This window comes from Eriocheir sinensis, unplaced genomic scaffold (assembly GCF_024679095.1).
Source record: "Eriocheir sinensis breed Jianghai 21 unplaced genomic scaffold, ASM2467909v1 Scaffold968, whole genome shotgun sequence".
NCBI lineage: Eukaryota > Metazoa > Arthropoda > Malacostraca > Decapoda > Varunidae > Eriocheir > Eriocheir sinensis.
The window spans coordinates 58759-77500 of NW_026112350.1; the positions used below are offsets into that span (position 1 = coordinate 58759).

General features: G+C 47.0%; 1 long non-coding RNA gene across 2 annotated transcripts; it reads left to right on the forward strand.

Annotated features, from left to right (window-relative positions):
- Positions 1-3608: 3608 nt before the first annotated feature.
- Positions 3609-13492, forward strand: LOC126995044 (uncharacterized). Of its 2 annotated transcripts, none has more exons than XR_007749848.1 (4): positions 3609-3771; positions 8164-8843; positions 9000-9077; positions 9233-13492. It is a non-coding gene; the product is annotated as an uncharacterized LOC126995044 (long non-coding RNA). The 2 variants fall into 2 exon arrangements; XR_007749849.1 differs by having other exon boundaries at positions 8164-8767; positions 9233-13491.
- The last annotated feature ends 5250 nt before the right edge of the window (positions 13493-18742 follow it).

Here is an 18742-nt window from a genome sequence, read left to right on the forward strand (position 1 = left end):
TGGCGGGAATATTTACTCCCTGCCGTATTGCCTCCAAAGCGACGCCTTTTCCGGGCAGATTCACGCATATTGCTCACGCCAACTCGACTCCGGAGGGCGCGCGGCGAATACCTTGTTGATGGGGTCCTTACTCCTATGGGCGACACATGAATAAATATATACACGAATGAATAAATAAATGAATAAAAGGAAATAGAGAAAGAAATATGGAAAGACAAGATCGCTGCTGTCAAAAGGAGTGAAGAGGGGAAGATAGAGGGGAAGAGGATGAGGAGGAGGTGATGGAAGGTATTTTTAAAAGAGGTGTGTAAGGGAAGGGGTGTTGTAGAAAGGAAGAAGGGATGATGGGGCAGGAAAGGGGGCTAGATGAGGAAGGGATAAAGGAGGGAAGTGAAGTAGGGAGATGAAGGGCCACTGAAGGAGACCGAGGAGGAGGAGGAGGAGGAGGAGGAGGAAGAGGAACAATAGTTAACCGCAGTGCAGGGGGGAGGGTGGAAGGGCAACTGGCTCCTCCCTTCCAGCGGGGGGGGGGGGGGGGGGGGAAAAAGAGGGAGAGAAGAGGAGAAAGGGAGAGGAGAGAAAGGGAAAGGAGGTGGGGGGGGGAGGGAAGAGAAGAGGGTCTTACACTAATTAACTCATCGTGTTGACCAGCCTTTCATTCCTCCTCCTCCTCCTCCTCCTCCTCCTCCTCCTCCTCCTCCTCTTCCTCCTTCATCTCCCTATTTTGTGGTTCCTTTTTCCAATTTTCTCTGTTTACCTACTACTACCACTGATACTACTACTACTACTACTACTACTACTACTACTACTACTACTACTACTACTACTACTACTACTACTACTACTACTACTACTACTACTACTTCTACTACTACTTCTGCTACTACTTTTTTCCCTCGTTTCCTACCCATATGAATCAGCTGCTTCATTTATTCTTCTCCCTCCTCCTCCTCCTCCTCCTCCTCCACCTCCACCTCCACCTCCTCCTCCTCCTCCTCCTCCTCCTTTCTTCAACCCTATGGAATTAATCTTCATATTATACGCCTCCCTTCAAGACGTGCTAGACTCCCTTTTCCTCCTCCTCCTCCTTCCTCCTTCTTTCCTCCTCCCCTTTGTATTTTTTCTCCTCTTTCTTATTCCCCTCTTTACTTTTCCTCCCTTCTTTTCATCGTTTCTTCCCTACATCTTCCTTTTTTGTCTTTCTTTATTCCTCTGTTTCATCCTTCTCTCTTTCCTAACTTCCCTCCATTTCCTCCTCCGTTTCTTCCCTTTTCTCCCTCTCATTCCTTATCCTTCCCATCCTTCCTCTCCCCGCTTTTCTCTTATCCCCTCCCTTCTACCCTGTCCCTCCTTCTTCTTCTTCCTCCCTTCTTTCTTCTGCATTCTCTGTTCTTCCCGTTTCCCCCTTTCCTTTCTTTCCTTCCCTTCCCTTCCTTCTTCTGTATCCTTTCTGAATCCTCTGTTCCTCCCTTCTCTCCCTTCCCATCTTCGCTTCTCCCCTTCCTTGCCCTTCTTTTATTTGCTTTTTCCGTCTCTATCACTTGTCCTCTTTTTCCTTTTTCTCCTTTTTTTTTCTTCTGATTTGTCCCTTTTTATTGCACTCTCTTTCCTCTTCCTTTTTTTCGGCGCCCTCTCTTCCACCCTTTTCTCCATTTCCCGACTATCTTCTTCCCTTCCTTTCCCTCTTCTTATCCCCATCTTCTGTCTCTCTCTTTCTCCATCAGTGCTTTCTATTTCTTCATTTGTCCCTCAGTTCCCTTCTTCTTTCTTATTTCCTCCCTTTCCTTCCTTGTTTCTTCCCTTCCTTGCCCTCTTCTTATCCCCATCTTCTGTCTCCCTCTTCCTCAGTTCCCTCCATTTCTTCCATTTCTCCCTCTCTCCTTTACTCCTCCTCCTCCTCTCCTCCTCTCTTCTCCCCTTCTCCCTCTCCCTCCTCCTCCCTGTTCTTATTCCCACCTTCCGTTTCTCTCTCAGTTCTCTCCATTTCTCCCATTTCTTCTACCCCCCTTTTGCCTCTCTTCCCCCTCTCTTCCATTCCCTCCCCTTCTCTCCTTCCCTCTCCTCCATTCCCCTCCCCTTTCCCTTTCCTCTCCTCCCCTTCCCTAGTCCCTTCCCCTATGCTTTCCCTTCTCCTCCATTCCCTCCCCTCCTCTCGCCTTCCCTCTCCTCCCTTCCCCTCCCCTCTCCCTCTCCTCTCCTCCCCTTCCCTAGTCCCTTCCCCTATGGTTTCCCCTCTCCCCCCCTCCCCCCGCGTCAGGTCTGAGCCCGGCAAGTCCCATTGAGGCGGCTCTTTCAGGCGTCGGCACACTGGTCACAATTAAACTTGGACGAGAGGCTGAGGGCGGGGACGGAAATATTGATATGTAGCGAGCTGTGCGGAGGCGGGGGCTGCTGGAGGGACTGGGGGCTACTCTGGGGGCTAGGGGCTACTCTGGGGGCTAGGGACTGTATGCTGGGGGCTAGGGGCTACTTTGAGGCTAGGAGCTCCTGTTGGGCTAAGTGTAACTGTGGGCTAGGGGCTACTCTGGGGGCTATAGGCTGGGGGCTGTAGGCGGGAACAAGAGGATAAGGCTGAAAAAGGCTCCGCTGAGTTTGTACAAGGCTGGATAGGAATGGGCAGAGCTGTGACTACTACTACTACTACTACTACTACTACTACTACGAGGAATGGGGAAAGGAAGGGCAGAAAGAGGGAAAAAAGAGGAAATGGATGATTGACTAATAAAGATGAAAAGGAAAGGAAGGGGAAAGAGGAGGAAAGAGGGGAAGGGGTGGGATGGCTGCCGTCAGGGATGGGGTAGAGGAATGAGAGAAAGAGAGAGAGAGAGAGAGAGAGAGAGAGAGAGAGAGAGAGAGGGAGAGGGAGGGGAGAAAACAGGGTAGAGGCGGCAATAGTTGGGGAAGGAGAAAATAATAAAATAATAGGAAGGAAAAAGGAAAAAAAAAGTAAGGAAATAAGTAAAATCAAAGGAGAAAGACCAGCAGGAGGAAAGAAGAAGGAAGGGAGAGAACTTTTGGAAGAGGAGGGAAGAGAAAGGGAAAAAAAGGGGAAAGGAAAGGGAAGAAGGGATAGAGAGAGAAAGACAGAGAGAAAGAGAGAAAGGGAGAAAGAAAAATGAAGAAATGAAGGCGATAGAGGTGCAAGGAAGAGTCTAAGGAGGAGGAGGAGGAGGAGGAGGAGGAGGAGTTTATTAGCCTTGAGAAGGATAATGACGCGGTTTTTCGGAGCGTGTTGGGGGAGCGCGGCGGGAAAAGGGAGAGGAGGGAGAGAGGGAGAGGAGGGAGAGGGGAGAGGAGGGAGAGGGGAGAGGAGGGGGAGGGGAGAGGAGGGAGAGTGGGTAATGAGGAAAAGGTGGTGTGATATTCAGAGGAGGAATTGAGAACGACGCAGAGTGGGTGAGAGAGAGAGAGAGAGAGAGAGAGAGAGAGAGAGAGAGAGAGAGAGAGAGAGAGAGAGAGAGAACGGAATACAATGGAATCGAATAACAGTAAAATCGAAAGGCGAAATAAAACAAAAGAAGGAAAAACTAACAACAGGAAAGAAGAATGAAGGAAAATATGAGAGAGAGAGAGAGAGAGAGAGAGAGAGAGAGAGAGAGAGAGAGGCGGGAGATGCTAGGCGAGGGAGATGCGGGTCTGTGTGTAGTCGCAGCCTCCACTGGCTCTGTGGCCAGAACCAAGCGCGGACGGGCCTGCCTCGCTCCTGCCCCGCCTCGCACGCCACACACACACCCGCCTCTCGCGCCCTACACACACGCCACGACGCTGCAGGTGTGTGGTGGCTGCCTCACGTGTGTGGCGGCCGTGACACACACCACACACACACACGCACACACGCAGTAGCGAACCCTCGTGTGTCAGCAGACCGCGTGTTCCCTTCAGAGTCAGCTGTTTCGAGTTGTTAGTTGAGTGTCGCCGCGTCGAGTCCCCGCCACAGGCCCATCCCCCGCGGCTGTGTCCTCCGCACCTCCCCTTTACATCCCTGAAAACCTCGCTTAGTAAACTTTACTGACACGTGGATCGAAGAAAGTCTGCCGTACAGAAAATTGCTATACAAGTTTACGTGGAGTTGCCCGGAGCGCCCTCGATAATTACAGGTGTGGCGAGGAGTGGCCTTTCCGTCCCGCCCTCGTATTCCTGTAATCCTCCTTCCCTCCAGCAGAAGCGATCACCAAACCTCTTTCTTTCTCCCTCCATCCCCCGCCTCTCCCTCTCCTCCCGCCGCTCACTCCGCCCGCCAACTTCAGAGAAAACCCGACCGACACGCCGACAGCTGATCCGTGTCCAAATCTTTCACAGGAGGAAAGTTAAGGAGGGTGACATTTCTTGGCGGGACGTGAACTTTTGCATTGGTTAAAGTTGCGTGGACCCCCAACCACCTCCACTACCACCTCCACCTCCACCTCACAGCTGCGTCAGTGTCCTTTGGTACATCTCCTCCTTCTCCTCCTCCTTCTTCTCTTCCTCCCTCCATCTCATTCCCCACTGCTTCCTCTACTAACAGCTGCACCGCCTCCTCCTCCACCTCCTCATCTTTCTCCTTCCCTGCCTAACCTACCATCTGTCTTCCTTCCTCCCTCCTTTGCTCCTTCCCTCCCTCCCTCCCCGTCCGGCCGCCCGCCCCTCCCCGCCCCTCTCAGTCTGATAAACTCGAGCCGTGAAATGTTTGGGAAAGTTTTGTTACCTCGTCAGTTGTCGCATCGCCAAGTGTAAGTGGCGAGCGTGTCATCCTCCTCCTCCTCCTCTTCTTCCTACTCCACCTCCTCCTCTTCAGTTACCGTCTATTCCTCCTCCTCTTTCTCCTCCTCCTCTTCCTCCTCGTCTCTGATTCTGACGCTATCTTCGTGTTTAAAAGGTGCTTGTCTGTGTGTTTGTGGAGTTTTGTGCGTGTTTGCCTCTCCGTGTGTGTGTGTGTGTGTGTGTGTGTGTGTGTGTGTGTGTGTGTGTGTGTGTGTGTGTGTGTGTGTGTGAAGGTTAATTCAGTCCCAGGCAAACTCTAAACGCTTTACCTTTAACTCTTGTTGATTTTTTTTTCTTCATCCGTAAACACCTACACACACACACACACACACACACACACTCACACACACACACACACACATACCCCCCCCCCCACACACACACCTATTAATTTTTCCTTCCCAACGCCACTCTCTTGCCCTCTGTCCTTCTTTCCTTTTTACTAATTCGTCTCTATAAAAAACACTCGTCTCTTCTACTAACCAGCCGAGCAACCAGTCAGTCAGTCCGTCAGTCAGTCCGTCATTCATTCATTCAGTCAGTCAGTCAGGCAGTCAGGTAGTCAGGTAGTCAGACAGGCCTCGTTGCATCCTTTTCTCATCCTTTTTTTTGTTTTGTTTCCAGTCTCTCATTTTCATCGCGAATCTCCTTTTTATTAAGTCTAGAGTAACTTCTCGGGTTTTATGCTCGTGAGGAAAGAAAGGAAATAAAAAAAAGAGGAGAAACACACCTGAATTCCATCTCATCCCAGTTCACACACACACACACACACACACACACACACACACACACACACACATACACACACACTTTTATAATTGTTACACGCGTTTTTTCCCTCTCTCTCTCCCGTCAACAAAAAGCTCGTAAAACGTTTGTTAGGCTGCCTCTCTCCCTCTCAAACTTTCCGTCTCTCGATATTGCATCACACTTACTGAATTTTGCCGTTTTGTTACTCGTATTTTGGTTTTTCCTCGCGCCCTCCCTCGCTGCCTCGCTCGCCGCCCGCCCCAGCCTCCGCCACTCCGCGCTGTCCATCTATTTTATCATAGCTTACTTTTATTGCCCCTGTATTTAACGCCCTCCCTCGGTGTTTAAACAGACAAATACTCTCTCGCACTCTTTAAATACACGAGGCTTCACACGCACACCCTTTCCCTCCTAGACATACAGACAGACAGACAGACTCATTATCTTTCAGAACAGACAAACTTCCACTGCCAATCGCTTTCACAGACAATTAGGACAGAAAAATCTCCTAACAAAAATCAGTCTGAAGCCGAACAGGCAGACTTACTGTATCTTCTAGGACAGACAAACTATCACGAAGTCGAGGGTAAGAAAGATAAGATAGGCGAGGTAATTGTTTTTCCTATTTATCATCTCCATTGCCAGTTCTCTTCGTGGTGGTGAGGGTGGTGGTGGTAGTTCATCCTATCTTCCTATCTCTACTATCTCTACTATTCATCATTGTCCTCGCTGCATCCACACTTCTGTACTATTTTTTATTTTACCTCGTTAACTGTCTCGACTAATCTCGCCACATCATCCCTCTCAAAATCGCTCCGTTCAGTACTGTCTTTTCTCTCTACTATCTCGCTTACTAATACTATCCTGCGTCTTTCTGTTCATTGGAGTTGACAGGAGTGAGGATGAGAGCCAGAGTAGCGCCCGATAACCAGTCTCTATCTAATACACACTTACCCAGTCTCCCTCACCCTCCTTACCTATCATACAGACGCTTTATCACCTGCCCAATTAGTGGTTCATGGATCTGAGGTGGACGAAGGTGAGGTGAGGTGTGTGTGGCTTAAAAGCGTGATCATAGGTGTTTGTTTCTGTGTCTCTACCTTCCTCTCCCGTATTATTTTTTCTTCGTTCTAACTGCGTGTGTGTGTGTGTGTGTGTGTGTGTGTGTGTTAGTAGCATCAATATCAACCGTGTCTCTGTGTACCTCCTCCTCCTCTTTCTCTTCCGTTTGCGCCTGTTAGTATTTGTAGCGCCAGTATCAGCCTTGTCTTTGTGTACCTCCTCCTCCTCTGTCTCTTCCTTGTTCTCTTCCCTTTGCTCGTATTTGTGTGTTCGTAGCATCAGTAACAATCTTGTCTTTTTGTACCTTCTCTTCTTCTTTCTCTTCCTTGTTTCTCTGTGTACCACCTAAATCCTCTTTCTCTTCCTTGTTTCTCTGTGTACCACCTAAATCCTCTTTCTCTTCCTTGTTTCTCTGTGTACCTCCTCCTCTTTCTCTTCCTTGTTTCTCTGTGTACCACCTAAATCCTCTTTCTCTTCCTTGTTTCTCTGTGTACCACCTAAATCCTCTTTCTCTTCCTTGTTTCCCTGTGTACCTCCTCCTCTTTCTCTTCCTTGTTTCTCTGTGTACCACCTAAATCCTCTTTCTCTTCCTTGTTTCTCTGTGTACCACCTAAATCCTCTTTCTCTTCCTTGTTTCTCTGTGTACCTCCTCCTCCTCTTTCTCTTCCTTGTTTCCCTGTGTACCTCCTCCTCTTCTTTCTCTTCCTCGTTCTCTTCCCTCCGCGCGTGTTTGTGTGTGTTTTAGCAGTAGCATCATCACCACCAACCTTGTCCGTCTGCACCTCCTCCATCTCCCCCTCCGCTCGGCCTTCGTTCTCTTCCAGGCGCGCTTGTTTGTGTGCGTGTTGGCAGCAGAGGCAGCATCAGTGTGTCCTTGTATTGTCCGAGTCGTGGCGTTAAGGACTTATTCACAGTTAGCATTCCCTCCCTCCCTCCCTTCCTCGCTCCCTAACTCAGTCCGCGTCTCCTCCTCTTGATTAGGCCACGTTCTCCGCCAGGCAAGGGAAGGCAAGGCACGCTGAACTGAACGTCTCCCTCACTCCCCCTTCCACTCGCATCACTCTTCGCCGCCGCACGTCCTCGGGCAGACAGACCTGACACTCGGAACTGAACTGATCGCCGCCGTAAGAAAGGAAGGACGGACAGTCTCTTTACTTACACGCACTGAGGCTAAGACGAGTAAGGAGGAGAGGCTGTTTTAAAAGTGTTCAATGCGGTGAAGTCTGCGTGTGTGTGTGTGTGTGTGTGTGTGTGTGTGTGTGTGTGTGTGTGTGGTTGTGTTTGCTTAGGTTTCTTCCCTCGCCTGAACTTGACGTCACAAAGAAAAGAAAGACAAGATAGGGGCCGTGTGGTTGTTTGCTTAGGTTATCTTCCTTCGCCTGAACTTGACGTCACAAAGAAAAGAAAGACAGGATAGGGGCCGTGTGGTTGTGTTTGCTTAGGTTATCTTCCCTCGCCTGAACTTGACGTCACAAAGAAAAGAAAGACAAGATAAGGGCCGTGTGTGTACTGTAATAAGGACATGAGGTGTCAGCGCGTACCATCAGCTGTCGTAGTTTCGCGTTTAAAGAAAAAAGAAAAACTGAGGTATACTAATTGTTTTATCTCCAGGTGTGCGTATCGCCAGCTTTCATCTCCTTGACTTGACACGAAAGGAAAAGAAGACGAAGAAAAAATTTAAGTTCTGTTCTCTGATAAACGTACCTGAAGGAGAAAACGTGTGTGTGTATCTGCTCACCTCACACCGCCAACAACAACAACAACAACAAAAAGAGTGCAGGTGAGGAAAGTCTTGTTGTCGGAGTGACCGCGGACGAGAAAAAAAAAATGAAAACAGCAAAACAAAAGAAAGAAAGATGTGTTGAAACCAATCTTTTCATCGCCGTGTAAAAGAAAAACATTCCCCCCACCAAAAAAAAAAAAAAAAAAAAAAATCAACCCCTTAGAAAAAAAGGACCTCCGCCGCGGCCGCCTCACAGATACTGGTAAAAAAAAAAACAGGACAAACACGGACAGGGCTACCCATGGATGTCTCTCGCCACGTGTTGCTGTGTGTTGTGTTGTGCAGTGTTGCGTGTGCCGCCAGCGTGTAGCGAAGAAAGGGGAACTGGAGTGAGTGTGGCTAGAAGGGAGTGAAGAGGCGACGTCCATATTACCTGTCCACCTGTTTCACCTTGTTTAGTGGAAGGAGAGCACGCGAGGGTGACGAGGACAGGTGTTTCGCTCTCTTATTGTCTCCTTCTACCTGTGGACGCCTAAGTGAAAGTAGATTACGCGAGGGTGACAGACAGGTGTTTCGCTCTCTTATTGTTTCCTTGTACCTGTGGACGCCTAAGTGGAAGTAGATTACGTGAGGGTGAAGAAGACTGGTGTTTCGCTCTCTTATTGTCTCCTTGTACCTGTGGACGCCTAAGTGGAAGTAGATTACGTGAGGGTGAAGAAGATAGGTGTTTCGCTCTCTTATTGTCTCCTTCTACCTGTGGACGCCTAAGTGGAAGTAGATTACGTGAGGGTGAAGAAGACAGGTGTTTCGCTCTCTTATTGTTTCCTTGTACCTGTGGACGCCTAAGTGGAAGTAGATTACGTGAGGGTGAAGAAGACAGGTGTTTCGCTCTCTTATTGTTTCCTTCTACCTGTGGACCCTAAGTGGAAGTAGATTACGTGAGGGTGACGAGGACAGGTGTTTCGCTCTCTTATTGTCTCCTTCTACCTGTGGACGCCTAAGTAGAAGTAGATTACGCGAGAGTGAACAAGACAAGGTGTGTCGCTCTCTTACTTTCTCCTCCTACCTGTTAAAACCTAATTAAGTGAAAGTAGAGTAGCTAAGTGTGACAAAACCAGGTGTACCGGTTCTTCTGAGTCTTGTCCTACCTGTGAACACCTTAATAAGTGGAAGCAGAACACGTGAAGGTTAAAAAGACAGGTGTACCGGTCCTTCTCAGTCTCCTCTTACCTGTGAAAACCTTAGTAAGTGAAAGTACAGTACGTGGAGGGAAAGGAATCCAGGTGTATCGCTCTCTTACTCCCTCCTCCTACCTGTGCAAAACCTTAATAAGTGAAAGTACAGCCCGTGAGGGTGAACAAAACTAGGTGTATCGCTCCTCTACAACCTCCTCCTACCTGTGCACAGCTTAATAAGTGGAAGTAGAGCACCTGAGAGTGAAGAAGACCAGGTGTATCGCCCTCATACCCTCTATTTATGCACATATGATTAAGTGAAAGTAGAGCACGTGAAGGTGACGAAGACAGGTGTATCGCTCCTCTGCAGTCTCTTTCTACCTGTGCAAACCTTATTAGAAAGTGAAAGTGAAAGTAGAGCACGTAAGAGGAAGGTGAATCCCTCCTCTACAGTTTCCTCCTACCTTTTCGAACCTCATCACCTTCACTGGAACCCCCTGAGCAGTCATCAATAATCTAGTTCGTAATAGAAATCAAAATCTTAGAACGTGATAGTGAGATCAAGGGCAATATTATCCTTTTTGCCGTTTATCATTTCCGTTGTCGTTGTTACGTAGCTGTCCAGAGAGACTTCACTATCTGTTACACTGTATCGCATCGCACCGTCTCAACGAATGTACGTAAGTGTGTCAGTAGCATCGCGTAGTTAGGTTAACGAACATTAAAGGGGAGCGTCTCGGTGTAAGAGGTTGCCGTAAGGTGTATCGTTAGCAGCGCACAGGTGTGTAGGTGTGTTAGTAGCGTTCATTAACCTGTCGTCGCGCCCCTTGAATCGCCACGCACACGGACTACAGTAAGGTATAGGCTCTTAAGTACAGGCCAATAACTACTTTAGAAGGTCACTTAAACTTCACACCTACACGGACTACACCTGAACGTACAGTCCTCACTACTGGAGAAGGCATAAGTAAACACACACACACACACACACACAGATACTTGTACTTCGCATAGGTTAACAGTCAGTTCATCTACACTTAAACACAGCGAATCCTCACCATTTAATGAACAAAGTCCTCCACAAACACACATAGACTACACTCAAGCAAACACTACACATACATTTAAACACAGCCAGTCCTCACCTTATAAATTTAATAACACGGATAAGCAAACACATCTCAACGGACTGCACTCAAGCATACTGTCCACCTTCACTTAAGTAACACCAGTCATCACCACTTGTAGGGCATAGAAATCACAGTCACACTTACACGACCCGCTACACTTACACACACTTCACAACCTCACTAATTACATGACATAGCGATAACCAGCCACACGAACGACCCGCTATACTTAAAACACTTCTCAACTCTACCACTTACAGGACGTAGCAATCAACAACCACATTTACACGACCCGCTACACTTAAAACACTTCTCAACTCTACCACTTACAGGACATAGCAATCAACAACCACACTTTCACGACCCGCTACACTTAATACACTTCTCAACTCTACCACTTACAGGACATAGCAATCAACAACCACATTTACACGACCCGGTACACTTAATACACTTCTCAACTCTACCACTTACAGGACATAGCAATCAACAACCACATTTACACGACCCGGTACACTTAATACACTTCTCAACTCTACCACTTACAGGACATAGCAATCAACAACCACACTTTCACGACCCGCTACACATAATACACTTCTCAACTCTACCACTTACAGGACATAGCAATCAACAACCACACTTTCACGACCCGCTACACTTAAAACACTTCTCAACTCTACCACTTACAGGACATAGCAATCAACAACCACACTTACACGACCCGCTACACTTACACACACATCTCAGCGCCACTTTAAGGCCGCGTATCCAGTACTCGTTAAACAATCAAAACATTAGCGCTTAAGTTAGTCGGTCAGTCGGTCAGAGCGCCCCGCCGGCGTCATCCATTATTACCTCATGTCGCACAGGTAACAGTTAATTAGTAAGCTCACGTCAACTTAGCTTTAATAAGTAGGATTAGGTTAGAGAGGTAAACACTAACTTCCGCCCGCTTGCACGCTCACACGCTCACGCACTCACGCAACCACGCCAGCACGCAAGCATACCCGCCAGCCAGCCAGGTAGTCACGCAAAGCAACGCACGCAAACACATACACACTCAAACACGCACTTTCTTCCTTGATCGTTTCGGAAAATTAAAGAAATAATCAGAACTAAGAGGTAAGAAATAAGAACTGTACAGCATCCCGCGTTTTCTGATCTTTCTCTCTTTTCCGCGTCAGAATCAAACATAAAGAACAGTACAATAACAATAACAACAACAACAGTAACAGGACACACACGCCCCCGCCGCCACCGCCGCCGCCTCCTCCGCCGCCGCCGCCGTTGGTACAGAGAACAATTAGTGGAGTTGCGAGCGTAGAGTGCACGTGCGCCAGGTACTGACACACACACACACACACACACACACACACGCACACACACACACACACATACATCTCCTCCTTCTCCTCTTCGTCCTCCTCTTCGTCCTCCTTTCACCTCATCAGTCTTTCCCCCTCTTGCCTCTTCCTCCACCTCCTCTTGTCCCTTTGTCATCACTCTCCTCCTTCGCATCCTCCTCCTTCTCCTTCTTCGCTTCCTCTCCTCACTGTCCACCTGCTTTAAGGATTGGCTCATAAGACTGCTCAGCGCTTAGGAAACAATCACAGCTAGATACATTATAGGAGAGAGAGAGAGAGAGAGAGAGAGAGAGAGAGAGAGAGAGAGAGAGAGAGAGAGAGAGAGAGAGAGAGAGAGAGAGAGAGAGAGAGAGAGAGTTTTGGTGTAACCCTTAACCCTTCACAGTTATAATTAAACGAAAGCCGTGTATAAAGGAAAGCCGTGTTCACTGTCTTGCACACTCCCGCCGACACACACACATTGATATTAGTGTTGTTGTTCCGTTGTTGTCGTCGTGTCCGTCTCGCGCACCTGAGCACACCTGTGTATAGATAGACAACAAGAGCAGGCCGATACACTCACCTGCCCCTTTTCCATTAACGTCACATATCGCTTACCTCCGCACCGTCCCTAATACCTTATACTTGTTCAGGTAGAGAAAGAGTTTGACATAGTGTTTCTTTTCTCGCTGGATTCTCGTGTCCTTATTAGCATGTTTACCTGAGAGAGAGAGAGAGAGAGAGAGAGAGAGAGAGAGAGAGTGAGAGTGAGAGTGAGAGAGGTTACAGAGTCTGGCAAGTAAGTGGAGAGGGAAGAGGAAGAAAGGTCAGAGGAGGGATTCCGGCCATTAGAGAAGGCACTGGACGAAATTAAGACACTGGAGGAGCAGGCGGCGGCGGAAAAGTAGGTGCTGGAGGAGGCAGGAAGAACAGCAGTAGGAGGAGGAGGAAGAGGGAGGGAGAAGCAGAAGAAACAGGTGGAGGAGAAGGACTAGAAGAATTGAGGAAAGAACGGGAAAGGAAGGGCCAGGAGAAGTAAAGAGAGACACAGAAAAGTAATAAATCGTGCTGCTCGCTGAAGAAGAAGAAGGAAAGAGAGAAGAAGAAGAAAGAGAAGAAGAGGAAGGAGGAGACAACAGGATATATAGCCCAGAAAGAAAAGTCGTTTAATTGTTTCAGCCAAGAAGAAAAGGAGAAGAAGAAGAACAACTACACCAGGAATAGTCATCTGTCAGTCCAAGATGATGATGATGACGATGATGACGGCGGCTCGGAGGGTGGCGCTGATGGTGGCGGCGACGCTGGTGGTGGTCGCCGTGAGGGCCGAGAGACCGCCCGCCACACTTGACCAAGGTAAGACACACGCCCTTCACACCTTAATTATTTACGGCGCGGAGCTTCGTGTACCTGTGTGTCTGTGCTGCTGCGGCGGATGCTTCTGTTTCGTTGGGCCTTGTTGTGAGGGGCAAAACATTTAATTATCGAGGAGATACACTAATGCGATCTTTCATAGCTGCCTTCATGTTTTTAAGGTTTTAGTTAATATAAGTGCTCTTGATGTCTCCACTAGTGCAGATGATCCTTGTTTTGTGTGGGGTCTCATATAGGAGGAGATACAGTACTACGATCTTTCTTATAGTCTGTTCACTTAAGTCCGACCCAAGCTGACAACATAAACCTAAGCGTGTTTGTAAGCTGAGTGCTGATTGGCTATTGCTGTGGCTTCGAAGTTTTCTTTAACCTCTGTTTGTGTTTATCTCACGCAACACTTTCTTCTAATCTGCACAGTGCTTACGAACACGCTTAGGATTATGTTGTCAGCTTGGGTCAGACTTAAGTGAACAGACCATAGTTGTCCTAATGTAATCTTTTATTGTCTTCTTTTTATTGTTTCTGTGAATATAAGTGCTCGTGATGTCTCCACTAGTGCAGCTGATCTCTGTTTTGTGATGGGTGTCCTTGATAGGTGCATAAAACATCTGGTCGTTGGGAGGGAGTGAGGTGTTAACGCTGCCTTTCATGTTTGTCTTCCTTTTTTAGTGTTTTTAATAATACAAGTCGCTGTCTGTCTGGTGAGAGGTACTACGGCAGCCGATATATTCTGTGTTTCGTCTTGTTCCCTTATAAGCTGATCCGTCTTTTTTTGACTTAGTTGTTTTGGTGGTATTCAGTCCTGCTTCGTATTTTTTTTTGTTCTATTATTTCTACGGTATACACTGCACGTACCTCCACTGTGAAGCTGGTGTGGGTGCCTTCTGTTGTCTTGTGTTACGGACCGAAAGCAATGTGTCTGAAGGGTGTTGAGAGGCTCTGTTGGTTGGTCTTATCACCGTCTGACTCCCACATACTCGGTACCGCTAATCGCCGTTACTAATGTGGTTTGTCTGCTCGTATCTCCTCGGTAGTTCTGATGTGGTTTGTTTGCTAATACATCCTCGGCGGTGGTGATAGCGGTATATCTGTTGGGTGAGGGAAACGGATGTGATGTAGTGGTGTTTGGATTTTAGCATCGGCATACCAAAAATGGCTTTAATCATAAGCGACAGATACAGTGTACAGTCTTTTGGTTATTGTTTATGTGTAGAAAAACGCCACTGTATATGCGAGGGAAAGAGTTAGTTTGGTATATTCGCAGACGACATATATTTGATTTACTTTATCGAAGGAGACAACTCAAGGAAAAAAAATATTGAGGAAAAGCCTGATAGTCACCGTTATTACAAAGAGAACAGAAGACTCCAAAACATTGTTAATTTTGTTTGGGGCAAATGTAACGAACTCGTGCGGTATGCTTGTGTTTTGGTGACTCGTAATGAACCCGAAATGATGAATTCTGGGTTTGGTCACGAAGGAGGTGTAGGAGCGATTAGTCATTTGGTTACGTGTGAAAAATAGTAACCTTCTTTGGCAGTGTTGAAACCACCACCACCACCACCACCATTACTACTACTATAAGTCTTACTACTACTACTACTACTACTACTACTTTTATTACCACTATAGTCTCTTCAAACGAAATGCACCTCTGGTATCTAGGCGGCGTCTGTCAGGTCTCTCTTGATTGGCTCGGTTCCCCTCGCTCTCAGGAAGCTCTCTGTCACATACACTTGTGCTACACGTCTCCATATCATTTGCCTTACCTCACCTCTCATAAGAGACAGACAGTTATGGTTGACACTATTAAACTCAGCGGTGATTTAAAACACATTCGTTCGTACAAAGAAAAATCGGTAAAACAACAAAAAACACATGACGAGAATACGATAAAAGGCTGTTATACCACTTTAACATATGACTGACAGTTGCAATATTCATTAAGTCAGCACTGAAATTAACCCATTTACCCTATAAAGATAAGTTGATGGAGCGACTCGGAAGCCAAACTAAGTGTATGAGCAGCGTGTGCCATGTCCGGCAAGTGTGAGCCGTTGATAAATGTAAACGTCGCTGGCTGTGTCCGTAGAGTACACCGCATCATTGGCTTGGTAACGCTCCGCCCGTAATACAGTGTTTGCCTTGCAGGTATTGGAAAGCTGGTGGAAATATGGTGAAGAGGTTGCTGGAAAACGTGGTGGGATGAAATTTATTGACACTTCATGTTGGTGAACTAAATGTTAACAGTGTGCTTGTCAGTGTGAGCCCACACTCAATCTTGTATAAGAAGTGTGCCAAGGCAAATAATATATAAACATATAACACGAGAGCATGTGTGATTGACATAAAACCTCCATGAAAGCCCGAGGAAAGCAGCCAATTAGGAAAGGCTTGCAGACACTGTCAAGACGTCAGAACAACCGTTTGAAAAGGCTATATATATTTTACGAGAACTGCTATCATTTCCACTACTACTACTACTACTACTACTACTACTACATCTACCACTAGCACCACCCTTACCCTTACCCTTACCCCAGCTCCACGAGGCGGTCCATCAGTCTTAAAATTAAAACATACAGCCGCCGGAAAGTTAACATAAAACACACGAATAATAATAAATCAGCGGCGGCGGCAAAGTAGGAGGAGGCGGCGGCGGCGGTGGTGACGGTGGCGGTGAAAAAGGTTGCCAGGGTGGTTATTAAGAGAGGAGGAGCAGCGCGGCGGGTCACACCTACAAAGAGGAGGCTAAAGTGGGTGAGATCTTAGGTCGTTCCCCTTTCATGGCGTGGTGCTTAGCGGTGGTCATAGATGTGCACCTTCTTCCTCATGTTATTCTTTCCTAATCCTTGTTTAGGTTCATGATCTTTATGTATAGTCTTTGCACATGTGGGGTTGTAATGGGTGATGTTAGATTCGTGTCCTTTTCATGGCGTGGTGATTGGTAGTGGTTATAGATGTGCGTCTCTCTTTCCTCATGTTATTCTTTCCTCATCCTTGTTTTGGTTCATGATCTATATGTGTAGTCTTTGCACATGCGGGGTTGTAATGGGTGATGTTAGATTCGTGTCCTTTTCATGGCGTGGTGATTGGTTATAGATGTGCTTCTCTCTTTCCTCATGTTATTCTTTCCTCATCCTTGTTTTGGTTCATGATCTATATGTGTAGTCTTTGCAGATGTGGTGTTGTAATTGGTGATGTTAGATTCGTGTCCTTTTCATGGCGTGGTGATTGGTTATAGATGTGCTTCTCTCTTTCCTCATGTTATTCTTTCCTCATCCTTGTTTTGGTTCATGATCTATATGTGTAGTCTTTGCACATGCGGGGTTGTAATGGGTGATGTTAGATTCGTGTCCTTTTCATGGCGTGGTGATTGGTAGTGGTCATTGGTAGAGGTTAAAGAAGTGCGTCTCTTTTCTCGTGGTATTAATTTTTCGTTATTGGCTTATGATCTATGTTTGTGGGATTATAACAGGGGGTGTTCGGTTTGTTCCCCTTCATAGCGTGGTCATGATATAGGGGAGTGCGCGGCGATGGTTGTAGTAGTAGTAGCAGTAGTAGTAGTAGTAGTAGTAGTGTAGTAGTTCCTCAGGGTATTCTCTCCCCATTCATGTTACGGTTCATGATCTTTATTCGTAGTGTTCGCGGTGGTGGTGGTGGTGTCTGTTAAAGGGAGAACCACAGATTATCCTCCCACACGTATACTACACCGCACAGTGTTACAGGGTTTTTAATGTACGCCTCGACCCAATGTACGCTAGGTCGCGGCAGACGGTCTATACTAGCTTGATTGACCCCGACTGTCTTACATATAAATGACAACACCAGACGCGGGCGATACATAGCTTTTAGTACCGTTAAGAAGCTTTCAAAAATACCTGTCTCTCGTAAGATATAAGCATAAACAAAACGAAGCCCACTAATTTAATGGAGTGGATGAATAAGTCTGTATAGCCTCTGAAAATCACTAATGCAAGGAATTGGGTGAATAAGTCTCTGTATAGCCTCAGAAAATATAACTGTCCCTTGTAAGAAAAAAACAAAAGCAAAACGAAGCCCACTGATGTAAGGGAGTGGGTATATAAGTCTTCCTTTAGCCTCAGATTATATTAAGGAAGGAAGGTTATATTTCCGAGCTGTCTTGTAGGAACGCAATGGGACGGGATTTGTCTGTGCGTATCTTCAGCTTGTAGAGGTAATGCAGGATACAGGTAGACTAAGGGAGAAGGGTGGGTGGGGTCTGCGCAGGATCCGTCGTTAGTCATACAGGTAATCAGGTTGTTAGTACCGCGGGAACCATGTATTACCTTCTCGGAGGTTGTAAAGAGAGAACACTATGTAGCACCGTAGAATTTTACAGGTGGACTAAAAAGCGGGAAGAGAAGGAAGGGTTTGTGCATCACCTGTCACTAGTCATACAGGTAATTAGATAGTTAGTACCACGTAAAACTTGTATTATCTCCTTGTGGCCTGTTTAAAAGAGATAACACCATATAGCATTGTATATTCTTGGAAGTGGACTAATTAACGCGGAGGGAAGGGAATTAAGTTGTCACGCGTATTATCAAACGTTTGTGGCTTTTGTTCCGAACGTTTTTCAAGGCCAGAGAGGTGTTACGTCAAGTTGTCATAAGTGTTTGTCCCGTCCACGGCGCTGAAACCTTGCAAAAGTAATATACCGCCACGGTCGTGAAACCCCCCATAGAAACCCCCAAACAACTTCTGCGGGAGCCTTCTGAAATAGACGGACTAAGCCTTCGAAGAGAGATAATATGGACTTCAGTACCGCGGGAACCTTGAATCATCCTCTTGCTGCTTGTTTTTATAGTATTGCATTACCGTATAGTCTTACAGGCCGTTCATTAAAGGACGGGAAGGAGAGACTCGATGCATGCCTTTTCAATGGTAATACAGGTGATCTTGTTATGATGTTCTGCGTGACTGTGATCCTCCTCCCCCGCGTGTGTTCTTGTCCGTATCCAATCCCTGCATTAAGGAAGCGATACTCTGAAGAAATGCGACTTAGCCCATGGTTCTCCTGCGCTGTCCCTCCTTTCTCCTCCTTGTTTTGTTTCCTCACCCTCAAAGCCCATGGTTCTCCTTCGCTGTCCTTCCTTTAACCTCCTTGTTTTGTTTCCTCACCCTCAAAGCCCATGGTTCTCCTGCTCTGTCCCTCCTTTCTCCTCCTTGTTTTGTTTCCTCACCCTCAAAGCTCATGGTTCTCCTGCTCTGTCCCTCCTTTAACCTCCTTGTTTTGTTTCCTCACCCTCAAAGCCCATGGTTCTCCTGCTCTGTTCTTCCTTTCACCTCCTTGTTTTATTTCCTCACCCTCAAAGCTCATGGTTCTCCTGCTCTGTCCCTCCTTTCACCTCCTTGTTTTGTTTCCTCACCCTCAAAGCTCATGGTTCTCCTGCGCTGTCCTTCCTTTCACCTCCTTGTTTT